The sequence below is a fragment of the Pongo abelii genome, chromosome 9 (assembly GCF_028885655.2).
Source record: "Pongo abelii isolate AG06213 chromosome 9, NHGRI_mPonAbe1-v2.0_pri, whole genome shotgun sequence".
Classification (NCBI taxonomy): domain Eukaryota; kingdom Metazoa; phylum Chordata; class Mammalia; order Primates; family Hominidae; genus Pongo; species Pongo abelii.
This window is the reverse complement of record NC_071994.2, coordinates 5,396,048-5,414,740: the sequence shown is the minus strand read 5'-3', so window position 1 is coordinate 5,414,740 and position 18,693 is coordinate 5,396,048. Positions and strand designations below refer to the sequence as shown.

At 56.6% G+C, this 18,693-nt stretch overlaps 1 long non-coding RNA gene across 2 annotated transcripts; it reads left to right on the top strand.

The window, feature by feature from the left end:
- The first annotated feature begins 5,550 nt into the window (after positions 1-5,550).
- On the top strand, positions 5,551-17,135 carry LOC103891778 (uncharacterized). 2 transcript variants are annotated; one of them, XR_010141769.1, is made up of 5 exons: positions 5,551-5,664; positions 9,898-10,001; positions 11,779-12,188; positions 14,418-15,367; positions 16,027-17,135. It is a non-coding gene; the product is annotated as an uncharacterized LOC103891778 (long non-coding RNA). The 2 variants fall into 2 exon arrangements; XR_656018.4 differs by lacking the exon at positions 5,551-5,664 and adding an exon at positions 9,420-9,796.
- The last annotated feature ends 1,558 nt before the right edge of the window (positions 17,136-18,693 follow it).

Below are 18,693 nucleotides of genomic sequence, written 5' to 3'. Positions count from 1 at the left end.
GGGGCCTGGGAAGGTTGAGGGAAGCATTAAATGAGGTGGCCCTTTGTCATGTATCTGGCACCCCATAGGTGCTCAAATGGTGCAATGAGGATACCACGGCCCTAACCTGCAAACACGTTTCCACGACTTCAGGCCGGAGGCAGCCAAAACGCTTCCCGGCTCCCCTTCCCTGGGGCCCTCCTGGCAGTCCCTGGAGCCAGCCCCTTGGCTCCTGCCTGGCCCCTCCCGGGCAGCCAGCCTGTCCCAGAGTCCCCACCCTGCCCTGGCTCCGGCAGGCAACAGACGCTTGCTGGTGGGTGGTCGGGAACGCGTGCCCGGGGAGAGCTGCCTCCACACCATTCACTGATCTAATCAATATCCTGCTCCTCCCGAGACCCCGATCACAGGCCCATCCAAGCGGGGGTCTGGCTGTGACCCCTTCTTCACCCCGAACTTTCCCCATGGCCACCACCTCCCCCTTCCCTCTCCCCAGCCTGCCAGGGTGGGCCGCTGGGAGGAAGCCCATCTCTGACGTGGACCCCGCATACAGGGGGTCGGGGGCCTGTCAGATTGGGTCACCCGAATCAAGGGTGATGATAAAACCTGTCCCTCCAAATTAGGCCAGAGCCCCCGGAGCCCTGCTGATTACAGCCTGTGCACCGAGGACAAAGGGTCCCTCGAGGGTCATTAATATGGATTGAGGCCCATTGTTTTCTCAAATTAGGCCACAGGGAGCGCTTCTTGGGGAAGCACATAGGAAGCACATAGCGGGTGAGGGTTCCTGGGTTCCCGCCCAGGGTCCTGAGAGGCCAGGCTGGAGGGCCAGCAAGGAACAGGCCAGACCATTCCCAGGCTGAAGGTTCGGGCTCGGGGGTGAGGCCAGGGCCAGTGGACTTCCCCAGCTCACCTGCAGAATATTCTGGAGAAATAAAAGGATCCCTCTGAGTACCTGCTGGGATGGAGTGAGCGTTCTTAACTCACACAGAGGGTCTTGCTGTCTGCAAAGCGTTATAGGTTCTCAATGCCTTTCAACCTCCAGCACCTTAGGAATTCCACTCCAATTCTCAGTGTGGGAAAGTGAGGCTCCAAAAGGTCCAAAGGCTGTCTAGCTGGTTCACAAGCCTGAATGCAGGTGTCCCTCCTTCAGCTCGTGACATGCCACATCAGCGTGGGACTCACTGCCCGCGTTCAAGAACAAGGACGGCGCAGATACATCGCATGCACACATCACCATGACGACAGCCATGGGCTGAGCACATGGAGGCCTTAGATCCTACAGGAGGTTGTCCTCTGCCTCTTCTCATCTGACTCCTAGCCCAGTACTGGGGCTTCGCTGGGTCCTGGACACTTGTTCACGTGCTCACCACACTTTACACTTTATCATGTAACATTGCTCCATTATTTCCTGTGAGCTTTGCAACAGATCATTTTTTCAGGTTGAGTTCAATGACAGCACGGTGTCATCTCTATTCCAGGAGAGAGAAGGTTCCGGGAACCAAGAGGTCTTCACAGGCTGTCACAACCTGGCTTCCCCACAGGCGTGGGGAAGAGCAGAGGTCAAGGCTGAAGGGATGAAGACCCCGACCCTGTCCTCACCTGGCTGAGGTGTGGTGGGGCAGAAAGACTCGTATCCAGCACCCTGCACCCTGCAGGGCGAAACTGGGTTCAGGAAAGGAATGGGCCCCAAGCTGCCACAGCCTGGGATAGGAGGGTTCCTGCCCAGGACTTTTTAAGGGGCAGGATGTGGGAACAGCAGGGCAGCTACGAGATTCGTGGAGCCCTGTGCAAGATGAAAATGCAAGACCCTCCTTCCAGGACGATCAGAGCATCCAACCATGTGCAGGGCCCTTCTGAGCCCATGGCCCCTGTGGTGGGGATGGGGCGAGGAACGGTTCATTCAATACCTGTCTGACAAGCACCTGTCTGCTTTGTGCCAGGCACTGCCCTGGACAAAATGGGTGCAAGTTCTTTCTCCATGGGTCCGGGAGGGGCTGCTAACAAATGAATAACAAAATGGCTGCAGGTCATGCCGCTGCTCCATAGAAAACAGACTGGGGGTGAGGTAGGATATTGCTGGGGGACCCCTTAGTGGAAAGAATGATCAGAAAAATGGAGGCTCCCAGAGGAAGAGGGCCAGCCCTGTGGAGCAGTAAGACAGGGAACAGCCCAACCAGGGAGTGGATGCTGGAAAGTTGCTGCTTGGTCCTCCATCCTGCTGACTCTCTGCACAGGTACTGAGAGGGATTGGAGTCCCCACCCCTGGGGAGGCCCTGCACCCCCACCTCCACCCCTGTGCTGAGCCCAAGCCTCTGCAAATCCCTGGGGACCTGCCTCCTACACCCTGACCGCCTGCTCCTGTCTTTCCTCACTCACACCTCTGCTCAGGGCTGGGCTGGCGCCTTCCCTCCCCAGATGGATGTGTTTTAATATTTCACAAAGGAATATGTTCCTAAAAAATAGCAATTAGGCCGGGCGAGGTGGCTCATGCCTGTAATCCCAGCATTTGGGAGGCTGAGGTGGGGAGGATCACCCTGGGGTCAGGAGTTTGAGACCAGCCTGGTCAACATGTTTCTACCAAAAAATACAAAAATTAGCCGAGTGTAGTGGCGAGCACCTGTAATCCCAGCTACTCAGCAGGCTGAGGCAGGAGAATGGCTTAAACCCAGGAGTCGAGGCAGGAGAATCACTTGAACCCAGGAGTCGGAGGCTGTAGCGAGCCGAGATTGTGCCACTGCACTCTAGCCTGGGTGACAGAGTGAGACTCTGTCTCAAAAAAAAAAAAAAAAAAAAAAAAAAGAAACCAGCAATCAGATGGCAAGATATCATAATATGTTTTTACATGAAAATATAAAGTTACAAAACAACACTGTAATGTGACTTAGAAAAAATAAGTGTGGGCCGGGTGCGGTGGCTCACGCCTGTAATCCCAGCACTTTGGGAGGCTGAAGCCAGTGTATAACTTGAGGTCAGGAGTTCGAGACCAGCCTGGCCAATGTGACGAAACCCTGTCTCTACTAAAAATACAAAAAAATGACGGGCATAATGGCGGGCACCTGCAATACCAGCTACTCGGGAGGCTGAGGCAGGAGAATCCCTTGAACCCAGGAGGTAGAGGTTGCAGTGAGCCAAGATCTTGCCACTGCCCTCCAGCCTGGGTGACAAAGTGAGACTCTGTCTCAAAAAAAAAAAAAAGAGAGAGAGGAGAGAGAGAGAAAAGAAAAAACAAGTGGGTGGTATATGTGTGGAAGAGCATAAAAAGGACCAGAAGGAACCACATCTAAGTGTCAGCATGTGAGCTCTGATGGTCTCTGCCGAGGTTGCCTGCGGTGCCCTAACTCTTCTCTGTTTTCTGATTGCTTTTGCAATCAACATGTATTATTCTTATGAGCAGAAAAACGCCCTGTTGTGCACATTTGGGATGAGAGAAGGGTGCTGCAGGTGAGGAGAAGACAAAGAGGTGGAGAGGGCCAGGTTCTCTAGTGTGGCATCTTCTCCTCTCCTCCTTGCCTGGCTGCCTGGAGCCTGAGGGTCACAGCCTCCAGCCTCTTGGCTTGCACTCTCGGCCTCTGCACACAGCCTTATCTTCCCCAGAATGCACACCCACCCTCCACTTCCCTCGGGACCTGCCACCTCCAAACCTCTGCCCATGCTGGGTCCTCCACTGGGCCACCCTCTCCTGCCCAGCTCGGCAGGTGCACGTCTTCCTAGCCTGGGGGGCCTGCTCAGAAGGCAGCTCTTTCAGGAAGCCCCTGGCTGGAGAGACCTCACCTTCCTGCCGCCTCCTCTGGCCTCTCTGGTGAGCTGCCCACTCTCTTCTTTGAGTCAGAGTTCAAGGTGTGGCTGTCTTGCCTGTGAGGGCAAAGTCTACAGCCGACTCGTCTCCCTGGCTGTCAGCTCCACAAGGTGGGCGGGTGCTCAGTAAACATTACTAAACTCATCAGCCCCCTTCGGGCAAACGGGATAGTGGGGCGAGGCCTGGCATGGCTGGAAAAGCAGTCTGGTTGCCCCAACTGCGGCTGGCTCAACGGCTTTATCTGACAGCCGTGGGCACCAAGACAAAGAGGTGTTCCCTGGCTGCCTTGGCCTCCTCTCTCCGAGGGGAAGGCAGGGTGACATAGCATGCCTGGGCCACACAGTGAGCCCAGGCCGGAGCCAGCAGCCGGTTCCCAACACTGGCTAGGGCTCTTCCGCAGGCCTGACCCTGAGCACATCCCAGGACCCCGTCAGCTTCCCAGGGAGAGTTCCCAGGAGTCTGTGCTGGCGTGGAGAGGAGCTGGGGGCCCCTGGGTGTGCGGCTGCAGATGTCACGGGCACCCAGAACCCTGACCAGAGTCAATGTTGTCGTCCCCTTGGCATGCTGGAAAAAAAATTGCTCAGACAGGGCTGGAGGGCTCTCAGACCCTTTGTATCCTCTTCTCTGAGTCTTGGGAATTTGAGAAGTCCTCTGAGAGCTTCCCTTCACCTGACAGTCCCACCCTCAGGATGGAGCTGAGGCGGAGTCTGCACCCCTCAACGCTCTTCTCTGTGAAACAGTTAGGAAAGGTCTGCAGACGTCAGCATCCGGACTCAATTCCTCTTCCCTGCTATGAATCGTGGACCAAAGTGTTCAGGTCACCACAGTGATGACTCTGGCGCTGAGCCGGCACTGGGCGGGATCAGTAGCTTGGATGGAATGCTGGCAGGGGCCCTGCTGACCTCATCGTGCAGAAGAGTTTCGGAGAGGTCAGGAGTTGCCAAGGGCCTGCAGACAACGCGGTGTGATGAGGAGAGTGTGAGGTAGCACAGGCCTCTCTGATTCCCAAGGTTCCCTTGAACCCTCAGGATTCCCAAGGAACCCTCAGATCACCCCAGAGCCACCCAGCCCAGGGACAGAGCCAGGCCTGGGTGCACAGCCCGCTAGCAACTGTGTACTAGGTGCCAGGCACCTACAGTGTGCTGGGCATGGGGCTGAGGTGGGGCTGTGCTGGCAACGCTGTAGACAGCACATTCACATCAAGCACAGCTGCAAGCCCAGGACCAGCTTCCCTCCTTCCGTCAGAGCAGCTGCTGGGGCAGCCAGTGTTACTAGATTCCCATTTGACACATGAGGAGGCACCAGGAGGCTGTGCCACTCAGCCGATCTAGCGGTCCACACATCAGAGTCCACACTCTGCCACCGTTAGAATGGGTCTTGTGATGGCTGCTCTCACTCAGTTCAGGGGTCCCCACCAGAAGATCTCACGCCCCACCCTGGGACCTCAGATATACTCCGGGCAAGTGGCAGGGGACCTGAAAGGTCCAGAGTCCAGCCAACCTCGGATCTCCCAGGCAAAAGGAGATAGACCTCCCACTCACCCCCTCGAACCCAGCAGTCACTCCAAGAGGGCTTCTCTGACAGTCCAGGCTGATGCAGCTCACTGTGGCAAAAGACCTTTCCTGAACCAGGTCCTCACATAGAGGCCCATGAAGCCCTCTGGGAATGCGGAGGCTGGGGGCAGCCATAGACACTGGAGCTCCTTCCCTGTGACAAGTGCCATCCCATGGGGAGGAGCCAAGCCCAGTGAACACCCCAAGGCAAGAGGGAAGAGCTCTGTGGGGCAGAGGGCAGCCTGAGCATCTGCAAATAGAGTGGCTCACAGAGAGGCCCTGGGGACACCTGCAAGAGATCCCTACAGAGGAAGGGCTAGACCAGGCTCCATCCAGCAAGTAAGGTCTCTAACAGCTTTGAGATTGTAAGCCCTTTAAATAGGGAGGGAGGTGGGCGAATGGATGGATGGATGGATGGATGAGTAGATGGATGGGTGGATGATTGAATGGGTGGATGGATGGGTGAGTGGATGGGTGGATGAGTGGACGGATGGATGGATAGATGAGTAGATGGATGGATGGATGATTGAATGGGTGGATGGATGGATGAGTGGATGAGTTGATGGATGGATGGATGGATGGATGAACGGATGGATGGATAGTAGTGTATTAGTCTATTCTCATGCTGCTAACAAAGACATACCTGAGACTGCGTAATTTATAAAGGAAAGAGGTTTAATGGACTCACAGTTCCACATGGCTAGGGAGGCCTCACAATCATGGCAGAAGGCAAAAGAGAAGCAAAGGCACATCTTACATGGTGGCAGGCAAGAGAGCATGTGCAGGGGAACTCCCATTTATAAAACCATCAGATCTCATGAGACTCATTCACTACCATGAGAACAGTATGGGGTAAACCACCCCCATGATTCAATTATCTCCACCTGGCCCTGCCCTGGACACATGAGGATTATTACAATTTAAGGTGAGATGTGAGTGGGGACACAACCAAACCATATCAAGTAGATGGATGGATGAATGGATGGATGGATGAGTGGATGGATGGACGAGTGGATGGATGAATGGATGGATGGATGGATGCATGGATAGATGGATGAGTGCATGAATGGATGAGTGGATGGATGGATGGATGAGTGGATGGATGATGAGTGGATGGATGGATGAGTGGATCGATGGATGAGTAGGTGGATGGATGAGTAGGTGGATGAATGGATGAGTGGATGGATGGATAAATGGGTGGATGGATGGATGGATGAATGGATGGATGGATGGATAGATGGATGGATGAATGGATGGAAGAAAGGAAGAGAGAGAAGGAAGTTACATTGATTGATTTATATAGTTTGTCATACCAGAAAGTTCTGCAGACTGGATTGCTTACAAACAGATGTTTCTTCTCTCACCATCCTGGAGGCTGGACGTCTGAGATCAAGGTGTGGCAGGGTTGGTTCTTCTGCAGTCTCTTTCCTTGGCTTGTAGACAGCATCTTCTCCTCGCATTTTCACAGGGTTGTTCGTCTTACGTGGATCTGTGTCCTAATCTTATGACGAGCCCAGTCATATTGAATTAGGACCCACCCTAGTGACCTCCTTTTAACTTGATTACATCTGTAAAGATCCTGTCTCCAAATAATGTCACATTCCGGGGTCCTGGGGGTTAAGACTTCAACATACAAATTGTGGGGGGATGTGATTCAGCCCATAGCAGTTAAGCTATCACAGACACTTCTGAGGTCCGTGGAAGGAGAGAGTGTGGGTACTCATGACTTCCCAGAGTCCCAGCAATGCTGCCCAGAACAGGTCTGTGCAAGGGAGGGCAGCCATCTGCTTTTCCACAGTCTGGAGTCCCCTTCTTTCTTTCATCAGGACTCCGAGTCCTCTGTCCCATGGACCCCTCTTCCCAGACTTCTCTCTGGCTAGGACTTACACTCTGGAGCCTAGAGCCTGGGGTGGAATTCCACTTCCTCCACTTATTAGCTGTGTGTCTTTGGGCCTCTTACTTAACCTCTCTGGACTTCAGGCTCCTTCTCTATAAAGTAGGATGATGATATGCCCTACCTCATAGGTTTTTATAAGGATAAAATGAGGGACATTCGTGGGATATTGGAACAGTGCTGACCCCTAGCAAGCACTAGGTGAGTGTTTGCTAAATAAATGAAGAAACCATCTCCATGGGTAGGCTGAAGGTAGAATAGCGTCGGGACTTGTCTGTGACCCTGGCTTAGAGGGCTGTGGGCTCAGAGGAGGGGAAGAGCCTACTGTGGTCAGGCCCACGTCCACAGGGGGCTTTTGCTTAGCAGAGGCTGCTGGCCAGGCAGCCCCAGCCGCACCCCATTTTATGCATATGAGAGAGAAATGCAGGCGTGATGGTCTGCAATTGTCCCGTTTGTTTACAGCATTTGTTGGAGCATATTTCTGGCAAGGAAGCTGACAATAAACCAAGGCCCAGGCCGGCCCGGCTGGCAGGCAGCAAATGAAGACAGCTGCCGAGGCGGGTGCCTCCCGGTGGGCTGGGGCCGGAAACCAGGGGCTCCGTCTCAGGCGCTTCAAAGAAGAGCTTTGTCTAAGGCAACCGAGCCAAGGGCCCCATGGGGGCAGGCGGGCTGGGGCTCTGGGTGATGCCTGACTCACTCCACGACCTCACACGGGCAGCTCCCGCTCCCCAGGCCTCAGGTTCCCAACTGCGAAGTAAAGGGGAACTAGGGCCCTATGTACCTGCTGTGAGCCCTGCGTCAGCTCCGGAGAAGGGAGGGTGCTCTTGCGGTGCCCCCTCACTCCTTTGAACCTGTGTTCTGCAGCTTCGAGATAGAGAGCGACCTCAGAACACTCAGCCAAGAGACAGACAGGCCAGGGCATGGGAGAAGGAGAGTCAGGGCCTCCTGGTGAGAGGACACAGAGGCTCTGTGGGAGAAGGGAGGGACAGTCCCAGCACGGGTGCACACAGAACCTGGCAGGAGGGTCTTCTAATGGCCACTGGGCCTGCACCCTTGCTGTGGGCCCAGACCCTCATGCACCTGCTTCTTGTCCACCTCCAGAAGGGTGTTGCCTTCTGCACATACTTGTTGAATGATGTCCCAAGGGGAGCCCTGAGATGTCACAACTTCAGGTGACTCCCCTGCCTCCCAAGGACAGTTACAGAGGTGTTTTCACAAAGGACGCCTCACAAAGGCACAGCTTTTAAGGACCTCTAGTGTGAAATGGGAATGTTTCAGGCACTAGAAAAGGCCTGGCAGTTTCTGCAAGGAGAAGAGGACACCCCTCTGACTCCACCAAGTGGGCTGGCCCTGTGTCGCGCTGGCCCACGCAGCTGCTGAGCCCAGCCATTGGGCAGCAATCAGCGATGGGTGGCCATGGGCAGGTTCCCTGGGCTCCTGGGGCCTCATCTTCAGTCTGTGCTTTGCACTGTCCTCCTCTTGCTGGGTCAAACCCTGCGCTCAGGATCATCTGCAGGTCACCTCTTCCCTGAAGCCGTCCACAGCACCAGAGGCTTCACTAGAGAATCTTCTAGTGTATGTGATTTACAGTGATTTGTGTCCTGGTCTTATCTGCTACGGCTGACCAGTAGTTTGACACAAGTGGGCTGTGCTCAAATCTCTGGACCACCCAACCACCCGCCACCACCGCTCGCCCCACACCTTGTCCTGAGCTCAGCATGTCACTGCGTATGTGAAGTGGGGGTGGGGGGAGTTCATAGCCAGATCCTCCAGGTCAGGTGCTTTGCATGCTAAATCTTACTTGACCTCCAAGCAATTGGGTGATGTAGTGCCCGGGCCACAGATGAGGATCCAGAGAGTCGGAGAGGCAAAGGGTTTTCCCCCAGGAACAGGATGGAGCCAGGAGTTGGACCCAGACCCTTAGGGTTCCAAGGTCTTCTCATCCCCTCTCAGTCAAGGTCAGCCGGAGGGGAGAATAAATGTGCTGGGGGCTCAGGAGTTCTTGGAGTCAGGGTTGATGATGCCACTGACCTCGCTGGACTTAACATTCATTCAACAAATATTTGTCAGAAGAACCAGAGGAAGCTCCGCCCCTAGCCCCAGGTGCCTGCCTAGGCACAGGCAACACTGCCGATGAGGTGGGACCCTCTCGTGGGTGTGTGGGCTAGAAGGGCAGGCATTGGCCGTAGGCTCTGGCTTGCTGCAGAGGTGCCTTTTGTCTGGTGAGGGGAGCACAGGTGGGGGATGGGGCTGGCCCCAGCCAGGACATCGTCTGTGTCACTCAGCAGCAGACTGACCGGCGCCTGCTGCCTGGCCAGCAATGCTGACCCCTCTGCCTGCCCTAGCCAATATTTGAGGTCAGGAGGCAAGTACAGCATCTGTGGGCAGACCACAGGGCCAATGGGGTTCTCCTCCAAGCCTTCTGCTGCCACTCTGCTTCCTGAAGCCAGAAGGCCCAGTTCAGGAGCTCTGCCAGGGCTCCCGTGGTCCTGCCTGCAGGGGTGAGGTAGCAGGACCCCCTTGTTTAGCCTCTCCTGCATCCTTAGCTGCAGCAGGAGCCTGCCAGGCAGGTGTGCGGTGGGTATCTCTCGCCAAGGACCCCTAGGCACTCTTGTGTCAGGGTGGTGCCGTCTGAGCTCCTGGAGGCATCTCAAATGGGGACCCTTTCTTAACCACAGACAGGCAGGACAGTGATGTCTTCCTGCATGACAGAAGGGGAAACTGAGGCCCAGAGTGATGCAGCCCGGGACCTCCCAGGACAAGGTCCAAGCTCTTACCTCAGGTACGGAGTTTCCATGATAACCGTGGGTCACTGCAGCCCCACTGCCGGGCCTGGGGTCTGCACTGTTACCAGCATCCCCAGGGACTCGAGGGATGGCACAGCTTTGGGAAGAAATCCTGCCCGTGGAGGGGTCTGTGCCCTGCCCCACTCAGACCATCTCAGCACTAGATATTAGCTAGCTGTGGGCCATCTGGGGTTGCGTCTGAGAGCCGGGCCTCGAAACTTGGCTAGAGTTTGGTCAGCACCACGAGATCCACCTGCCCACTGGGGCCTCCACATTCATCTCCCCAGGTGCTGCCTGAGCTTGGCTTGTGATTCCAAAACCAGGTGAAGGTGCAAAAGCCGTGTCTCTGCCGCGAGGGGCCCATGGGCCCAGGAACGCTCAGAACTGAGCTTGCTCCAGAGAAGACACGCAGGGCCAGGGAAGCTGGAGGAGCAATCGCCCTCCCCTCGCTGTCCTGGGGGGGTCTTCCTGAGGGAGGTGCCATCTGCTCAGAGACTGAGGATGAGGAGAGAGGGGACAGCCTATGGGGACCGGGGAGGAGCCTCTCCCAGTCCCAGGGGTCATCTTCCATGAAGACCCAGCCCGTCTGAGGAGCTCCATCAGCCCCCGCGATGGGTGGCAGGGCTGGGGCTCTGTGGCAGGGCTTTGAACTCCCAGCCAGCCCCAGGACGGCTGCCTGGCTGTGTTGCTGGCCCTGCTCCTGGCCCTGCCCCACTGTCCCCGAACTGGATCCAGGCAGACAGGGAAATGTGGATGTCAGCTCTGAACCACCACATTCCTGAGGTCCCCTCTGGGCCCGGAGCTGCACGGCCTCCTCTTTCACGTTAACCCAAAAAGCCGTGCTGGGGGGTCCTGGCCCCCCCTACTCTGCCGCCTCTGCATTCCCTGCCCCTGCCAGCGCCGCCCAGCCAAGGCTTGCAAGCGCATTCCCAGGGGGCCTGGGGTGGCTGCCGCCTCCCGCAGGCGGAGTATTTTGGGGGTGTCCCCTAAATGAAAACAGGGCAGGAATGCTGGAGGCCACACCGTGTCCCCAAGGCTTGGGTGCGGTGCTTGGAGCTGGCACAGAAGAGAGCAGCAGGAGGGAGGAGGAGAGCAGAGGATGGGAGGAGAGAGGGGCCTGGAAAGCCCAAGAGAGCCAGCTGGACAGGGTGGGACGGCATGGGAAGGAGAGGGAGCCCCGTGAGGGCTGCAGGCCACCAGGGGCCTTGAAAAATCACTCGCGGGAACAAGGGTGGAAATCCTGTCTGCCATGACGCTCACCCTCTCTGTGGTCCATTTTCTCATCTGTGAGTTGGGGGATGATGTTCTGAGGTCCCCACAGGGCAGGGCCCGAGTAAGGGCTGAGGGGGAGCTAGGCTTGGCCTCCGCCCTGTCCTCAGGAAGGGGCCGTGTGGTGTCCACGTGTGCTGGCCCTGGTGGTCCCCTTGGGGTCCTGTTCCCCATCAGTCATGGCACTGGGCCTCCCTGTGGCTGATTTCTTGTGGGTCGTGGAATTTCTAGTTTTAAGGGGACCAGTGTGGCACAGCAGGGAGCTCCTTAGCAGCAGCAGGGCGCTCCCCAGGCAGGTGTGGGTGGGCGTCACTTATGCAGGCCCCCGAGGCACTCCTGAGTCCAGGTGGTGCTGTCTGAGGTCCTGGAGGCACGTCCTGGCTCAGGCAGAAATCTTGTTCAAAGGGAATCTTGTCAGATGCCTCCTACCCTGACATCCCCATCTGCTTCCCCACAGTGATAGCCTGGTAACCGGCTGTGCCTCTTTGTCCCTTGTCCTCCCAGGTCCCTACACGGATCAAGATGGGAGCCGCCTTAGAGATCTCTATTCTGCAGAGGAGGAAACTGAGGCACAGACATGGATGGAGGGAATTTGGCCAAGGCCCTTCGGCCTTCCGGGCCAGGACTCCAGCCCCAGCCCAGTGGCAGGAAGAGGGTCTCATGCCACCCCTCAACCCTGATAATCCTGCATGCACGGCACAGGCCTGGAACCGCCTCTCCCCTGGCCTGGTCCCACCCTAGTGGGCCCGGCAGTGGGACCTTCCATCCTGCCTCTGTCACTGCCACAGAAGAACACCATGATGCATCCCAGGCCTCTGTCCTTCAGGCCATGGGGTGCTTCCCTGAGCACAGCCACTCACCACATCCCTGGCTCTGGATCCCACACAAGAACTGGCCTGGGCCCCTGGACGAGGGTAAGAGGGAGACACAGCAAGGCCCAGAGAGGTTGACCGACTGCCCAGGGTTTCTGGCCAATGGGCAATGGAGCCGTTTTGACACCCAGGTCTGGCCTCTTTGGCCTGCGGCAGGCAGTGTTGGGAAGCAGGCTTGGGCCCCCTCCAGCCACCCCAGCTGCTCCTCTGAGCCCCCGAGGTGGGCACCAGACCCAGGCCTCTCCCACAGCAACAGGAGGGTACAGAGAAGGAGCCTTTGTCCAGCCCTGGAGAAGGCCCCGCTGGGCAGGGGCAGTTAATGGACCGGCCCGGGGTGGGCCCCACACAATGGAACGTTGTGCCGCCTGTCGGGGGTGATCACCATGCTTGCCCGTCAGGGCCCCGTCGCGGGGACACACAGCTCATGGGTGCAGACACACAGTGGCTGCCCAGGATCCAGGCCCTCCAGTCTGAGAACACAATGGCCATCAGTCACCAGCACGGCATGGGGCCCTAGGCATGGGGAATCGGCAGGAAAGGGCCGATGTGAGTGCCAGGGGCACCACCAAGACGCCCAGGCTTGGGAGGGTGAGGCCAGCCTGGCCCAGCCCTGCACAGCTGTAGCCTTGACATGCGCCTCTCCTTCCTGAGCCTTGGTTTTGCATTTCCACAGCTGGGCCAAAGCCCCCTCTGCCACGCCTGCCAAACTGTGGGAGAGATGATGGGAAATCAAGGAAGAAAAGGCTCATGGGAAAGAAAGTGTGCAGATAAAGCTTCAGAAAGGTAATGGGAAGCTACGCCTTGGTCTAAGAAGCCCATTCAGGACCTGCACACCACGGCTGTGGCCCCCAAACGCCCCTCAGATGGGGGAGAGCTGGACTAGGCGTCACATGCCAGGGAGCAGTCCAGGGGTCTCCCCACTGCAGACCACACTGAGACCCCGGGTGCCCTCTGGTCTCTCCACCGCAGACCACACCGAGACCCCGGGTGCCCACTGGTCTCTCCACCGCAGACCACACTGTGACCCTGGGCACCTGCTCCCCACTTGGAGCTGGTTTCTCCGAAACTGAAAAGAGGGAGTTCAAGACTCCCAGGCCGTTCCTTCTGCCTCCCTGGACACCAGAGGTGGCTGCCGTTGGGCGCTGAGGACCCCTGACACAGAGGGGCCCCAACATGGGCTGAGAGGGGGCCTGGGCAGTGCAGGCCACAGTGCCCTGCCTGCCCCGGCAGCATGCAGGGACCCCAAACCTCCAGCGCAAAATCACTAAAATAGCCAGCGGCAGCTTTCCCACAGGCCTCCCATGTGGTATTTTTAGCCCTGGAGCCAGAGGCTTGGCTTGTTAAGAATAGCCTGGGGCAGTGGGAACGTGCTTCAGCCACAGGCGGGCTGCAGACTCCCATGCACCAGTAGTGGGTGCTCCAAGGGCCGAAAGGCATCCATAGGCCATAGGCTCCCCCGCAGGAACAGGGGCAGGTCTCACTTGCAAAATCAAAAAGGCAGAATCCAATGCAACAGGCTTCTGTGACCACAGTCAAGAAAGAGGGTGGCTGTCCTCACAGAGAACCCCGTGGCTGAGCCTCCCTGGGGCTGGCAGGCTGGATTTGGACTTCCACGTTGCCCTCTGTAGCCCCAGCCCGACACTCTCAGTGGGTGATGAGGGTGAGCTTCCAGGGTCAGGCTGGGTGAGTGGTTCCAGCCTCAGGGGTGAGGATGCCACTCCCAGGTCACCCAGCCAGGACCTCATGCACTGGGTCAGCTCCTGCACCCTGGAGGGTCTGATAATTCTTCCCCAAAGAGATGCTCCACCACAGTGTAGGTCAGAAAGGGGCCTGGAGTTTTGTTGGGGGAGCCCTTGGCCCCTCAACACCCCAGCCAAGGAGGAGCACCCCAGCCCCTCATACATGCTCCTTGGAGATTTAGTCCAGGCCCCAGGGATGGAGTGAAGCTGTCCCACCATCATCCCAGGCACATCTGGGGCAAGAGACCCATCCCTAGTCGGCCCTGTTCCGCCGAATGGGCTGTTGTCCGAAGCTGCAGTCTCTGTAGGGCAGAGCGGCAAGGCTGGCAGGACTGCCGAGGCTTGGGATCCGGGGCCTACACAGCCAACCGTCAGTGCTGTGAAGACAAAGAACCTGAAAAGTCAAGGGTTTCCAAGAGTGACAGGGATAGCCTTTCATCCAGTTCTTCTTGACTCTGAAACCTTCTATGGCTCCCCAGTTCCTGTAGCAGCTAGAAATACAATTCACCGATGAATCCTTGTTTCCTTCCAGATACAAACTCATCTGGAAGCATTAAAACAATGGAAGCAGGTGAGAGCAGAGAGATCCCGAGCGCAGGTGAGGTGGGGTCCCTGAGGCGGGCTCAAAAGCTGCTTCCCAAAGAAGGGGGGCCCCTGTGTGCCCTCTGAGAGCACAGCCTGCAGACAGAGTCCAGACATCTCAGGCAGGCCTTTGAGGCCTTCGTGTTGAAGTCCAGTTCTACCACTTCCTAGGGTTATACTTTCGGCCCGGTGGGAGTCGCTGGTCCCCAGTTGACGGTGTCATTGGGAAAGTCCAGTGGTAGACCCCGGCACAGCAGGCGCTCAGCAGTGCAGCAGTATCATTGCTTAGCCCCACCTCCCATTCCAGACTCCGCACCCCTCCTCAGGCTCAGAGCAAAGGCCTCCCCCTGCCCCTCCACCCCCCCCTCCTCACTTATCCCTGCAACTCTGCCCAAGCAAGACCTCCCCCTGGAATTCATTCATTTATCAACTCACTATGCAGCCAGCCAGCCATCGTTTCTTTTTTATCCACGTTTTCTGAGGGCCTGCTGTGCGCCAGCTGCTGGAGACATGAAGACATCGAAGACCCCAGGCCTTGACCTCCAAGAGCCCCCAGTTTGGTGGAAGAAACAAACAAGGAGACTGCAAAACACACCCTGTGATGGGGAGGGTTGAGGTGACCAGTGGGAGAGGCGAGCTGGCAGGGTTCAGTGGTGAGGGTGAAGGTGTGGGAGCAGGGACACAGCATGAAGGAGGAGATGGCCAGGTTGAGCTTTGCAGGCTCCAGAGGGAGGATAAAGAGCCGACACCTGGAACGTGCTCGGAGCACAGGAGGTGCTCGGTCAGTGCAGCCAGGACCATCCCGTTCTGCATCCCCACCATGAGCCTGGACTTTCTGGAAGGATCTTGCTTATCCCAGCATCCACACATCCTTGACCAGACCTGGTCAACGTTTGTTTAGTAAGTGAATCAATGAATAGTTTGCTCCGAAAGGCTCTTCAGTAATGGAGTTAGCCTATGGGAAGCTGTGGGGTGAGGGAGGAGAGAGAGGATTCTGACCTCCCGAGGAGCTGGGCTGTGGTCTCCTGCTCCGCCTGACCCAGCCCTGGGCCCTTGGCATGAAAACCCTGTGGATATGCCAGCCCAGTGTTCTGTATCTTCCTTCTCTGTTGAGGCCTCTGCCAGCCTCCTCTCACCCATTCCTGCATGTGCTGCACCAATCTGTGTGGAGCGCCCACTCCAGCCAGGCCCTGCTCTATCAGCAAAGTCAGCGGGCAGAAACCTTGCCCCATGGCGCTGCTTCAGCCTGGTGAGACAGGCAACGAGATCGGGAGCAAGAGGGCAGTGTGGTCTGCTAGAAGTCGCAAGTGATGGGGAGTGGAGTGGGGGCATTTGGAGCACAGTGGACAGGGATTACGGAGGTACAGGGCAAGGCAGCCCAGGAGGAGGGAGCGGCCAGTGCAAAGGCCCCGAGGCAGGAGGGTGCAGAGGCCCGTGGGGTGGAGCAGAGGGAACTGGGAGGATGGGCAGATGGGGTTGGACCTCATCGGCCACTGGAAGGATTTTGATTTTCCTCGAAGACAGGAACTAGTGGGAGGCTTGGTCTCACATTTTCCCAGGAACCACCTGACTGCTGGGGTGAGAAGAGACTGGAGAGAGACTACGATGGAAGCCAGGAGGCCAACGAGGAGCCGGGGTGGTCCTCCGGGGAGACATGATGTGGCTTCAGCCCCAGTGGTGATGGCGGGGTAGAGCCAGCAGGGTTCTGAACTGAGTGGATGTGAAATGAGGGAAAGAGGGATGCTGTGGTCGGCAGAATCATGCCTCCCGCAAAGATGCCCCATCCTAACCCGTCACCCTTGACAGTGTGACCTCCACCACAAAGGGGACTTTGCAGGCATGAAGGTTAAGGACCCTGAGATGCGGAGATGGCCCTGGATTGTCTGGTGGGCCCAGCGTCATCACAAGGATGCTTATAAGCAGAGGAGGAGGCGGGGGAGCCGGGCAGATGTGAGGATAGAAGCAGAGGTCGGAGGGACGTGCTGTTGGCTTGAGATGGAGGAGGACCTATGAGCCAAGGAGCATGGGCGGCCTCTGGAAGCCGGAAAGGGCAAGGGCTCTTCCCGGAGCCTCCAGCAGAACCCAGCCCCGCTGCCACCTCGACTTCAGAACGGTGACACGGTGTCCAATTCCCGACCTCCAGAACTGTGAGATAACACGTGTGTTGTTTGAAGCCACTGCAATTGTGGTATTTGTCACTGCAGCCATAAGAAACTGTACAGGAGTTAAAGATGACCTGCTGACCTCTGAGCTCACACTAAAGGCTCCTGGAATGCTGTGGGTTGTGAGCAGGGATGAGAACGCAGCATGGAGATGAAGGACGCATCCACCCGGGAAGGCCCACTGGTATCGCAATCTCAGGGAAGATTCCCAGGCTGAAAAAAGAGAAAGTGGCCGGGGTGGCGTTGAATGCCCCATGTCAAAGAAATGGCACCCAAGCAGTCCGTCAGTCCCTCACCTGCCACACAGACAGCACCTTGGACCCAGCAAGATGTCACTCACCACACTGATGCTGTCCACAGGCATCGCCTTGCTTTTGCAGTTCTGTGTGAGATTTGTCAACTTGGTTTGGTTCTGGGGCTGTATTAGAGCTGTCAGCCTAGGAGCCTACCCTAGTTTTGTGTCTGCACTATTTCCAAAGCATTGGAATAAAAGGCATTTTAACTAACACCAGGAACCCATGGGAATCTTTTCAAAGGATCTGCATCAGATCAGCCTAAGGAACACTGTTGTCGGTGATGAAATCTGTTGAGGATTCGAAGCTGGCGTGTGGTACACGCAAATTTCCTTTTTTTTTTTTAAAAAAATCAGCGATTAGAGGATTCCTTAGAGCAGTTTTAGGTTCACTGCAAAACTGAACAGAAAGTGCAGAGTTCCCATATCCCACCTTCCCAAACACACACACAGTTTCCTCCATGACTAACATCTTGTGGTACATTTGTTACAATTGAGGAACCAATATTGACCCATTATTATAAAGTCAGTAGTTGACATAAGCAGTCACTGTTGGTGTGGTGATTCTGTGGCTTTGGATAAATGTATAATGACATATATCCGCCATTACCGTATCACGCAGAATAGCTTCACTGCCCTCAATATCCTCCGTCCTCCATCCACTCACTCCTTACCTCCCCCAGCCCCTGGCAACCACTGATCCTTTCCTGTCTCCACAGTTTTGCCTTTTCTGTATGTCACAGGGTTGGAATCATACAGCTTGTAGCCTTTTCAGATCGGCTTCTTTCACTGAGTAATGTGCAGTTAATTACTCTTCTTGTCTTTCAGCGACTTAAGAGCTCATTTCTGTTTAGCACTGAATAATAATATTCCCCTATCTGGACGTACCGCAGTTTATTTATCATCCGCTTCGTGAAGGGCACCTGGGTTGCTTCCAAGTTTGGGCAGTTATGAAGAAAGCGACGAAAACATGCCGAAAACCTGGCTCATGCACTGTGGCGAGTGGAGGGGTCGCTTCAACCATCAGAGGAAGTTTGGAAAGAGGCGGAGTTTGGTGGCCTTGGGGCCCCTGGGGCAGCACGACTCCAGGGGGTGGGAGAGCTTTCTGGAAGGTGAGCTGTCCAGCAGTGTGGGGACTAGGGCAGCTAGGACATCTCAAGAAGTCCTTCCCTGACACGTTGCCTCCCCCGCCAGGTTTAAGCGGAGGCCGGGAAGACCTGACAGGGATGTGTTCTGCTCTGCGAGAAGACTTGGCACCGCTACGCCCCGGGACTCTGAGCCTGGGCACCTCTTCCCTTGGGAGAGGGCACTGCTCTCCTGCTGCCGCCGTCACCTGCTTGCCATCACCACGAGGGGCAGCCTGAGGGCAGGGTGTGAGAACCTTTCATCTCTATCCCTGCTCCCCATCTCAGGACCTGCAGGTGCCCCTAGCCACACCTGAGCCATTAGTGCTTTGCCATCTGACCCCAGCAGTGCACAGGAAGAAGCAGGAGATGGCACAGATGGGCATGGAGCCAGAGCCACCCCAGCCCTGCTGCAGGACCACCCCTCAGCCACGTTATCAGTGCCCATCTAAGTCAGCTGCTCACAAAAACAGGAAGACTGGGACAAGATCTTTCACCTTCCTTCGATTGTCATCATCCAATTGTTCTTCCCGCGGTGACGCCATCCGGCAGCTTCACCGATATTCCTCTCTGGCATGACAGGGCCAGGTCCACCCCCCACAGAGGAGACAATGGGGCGGAGAAGCCAGCCTTTCTGCAGGGCACAGA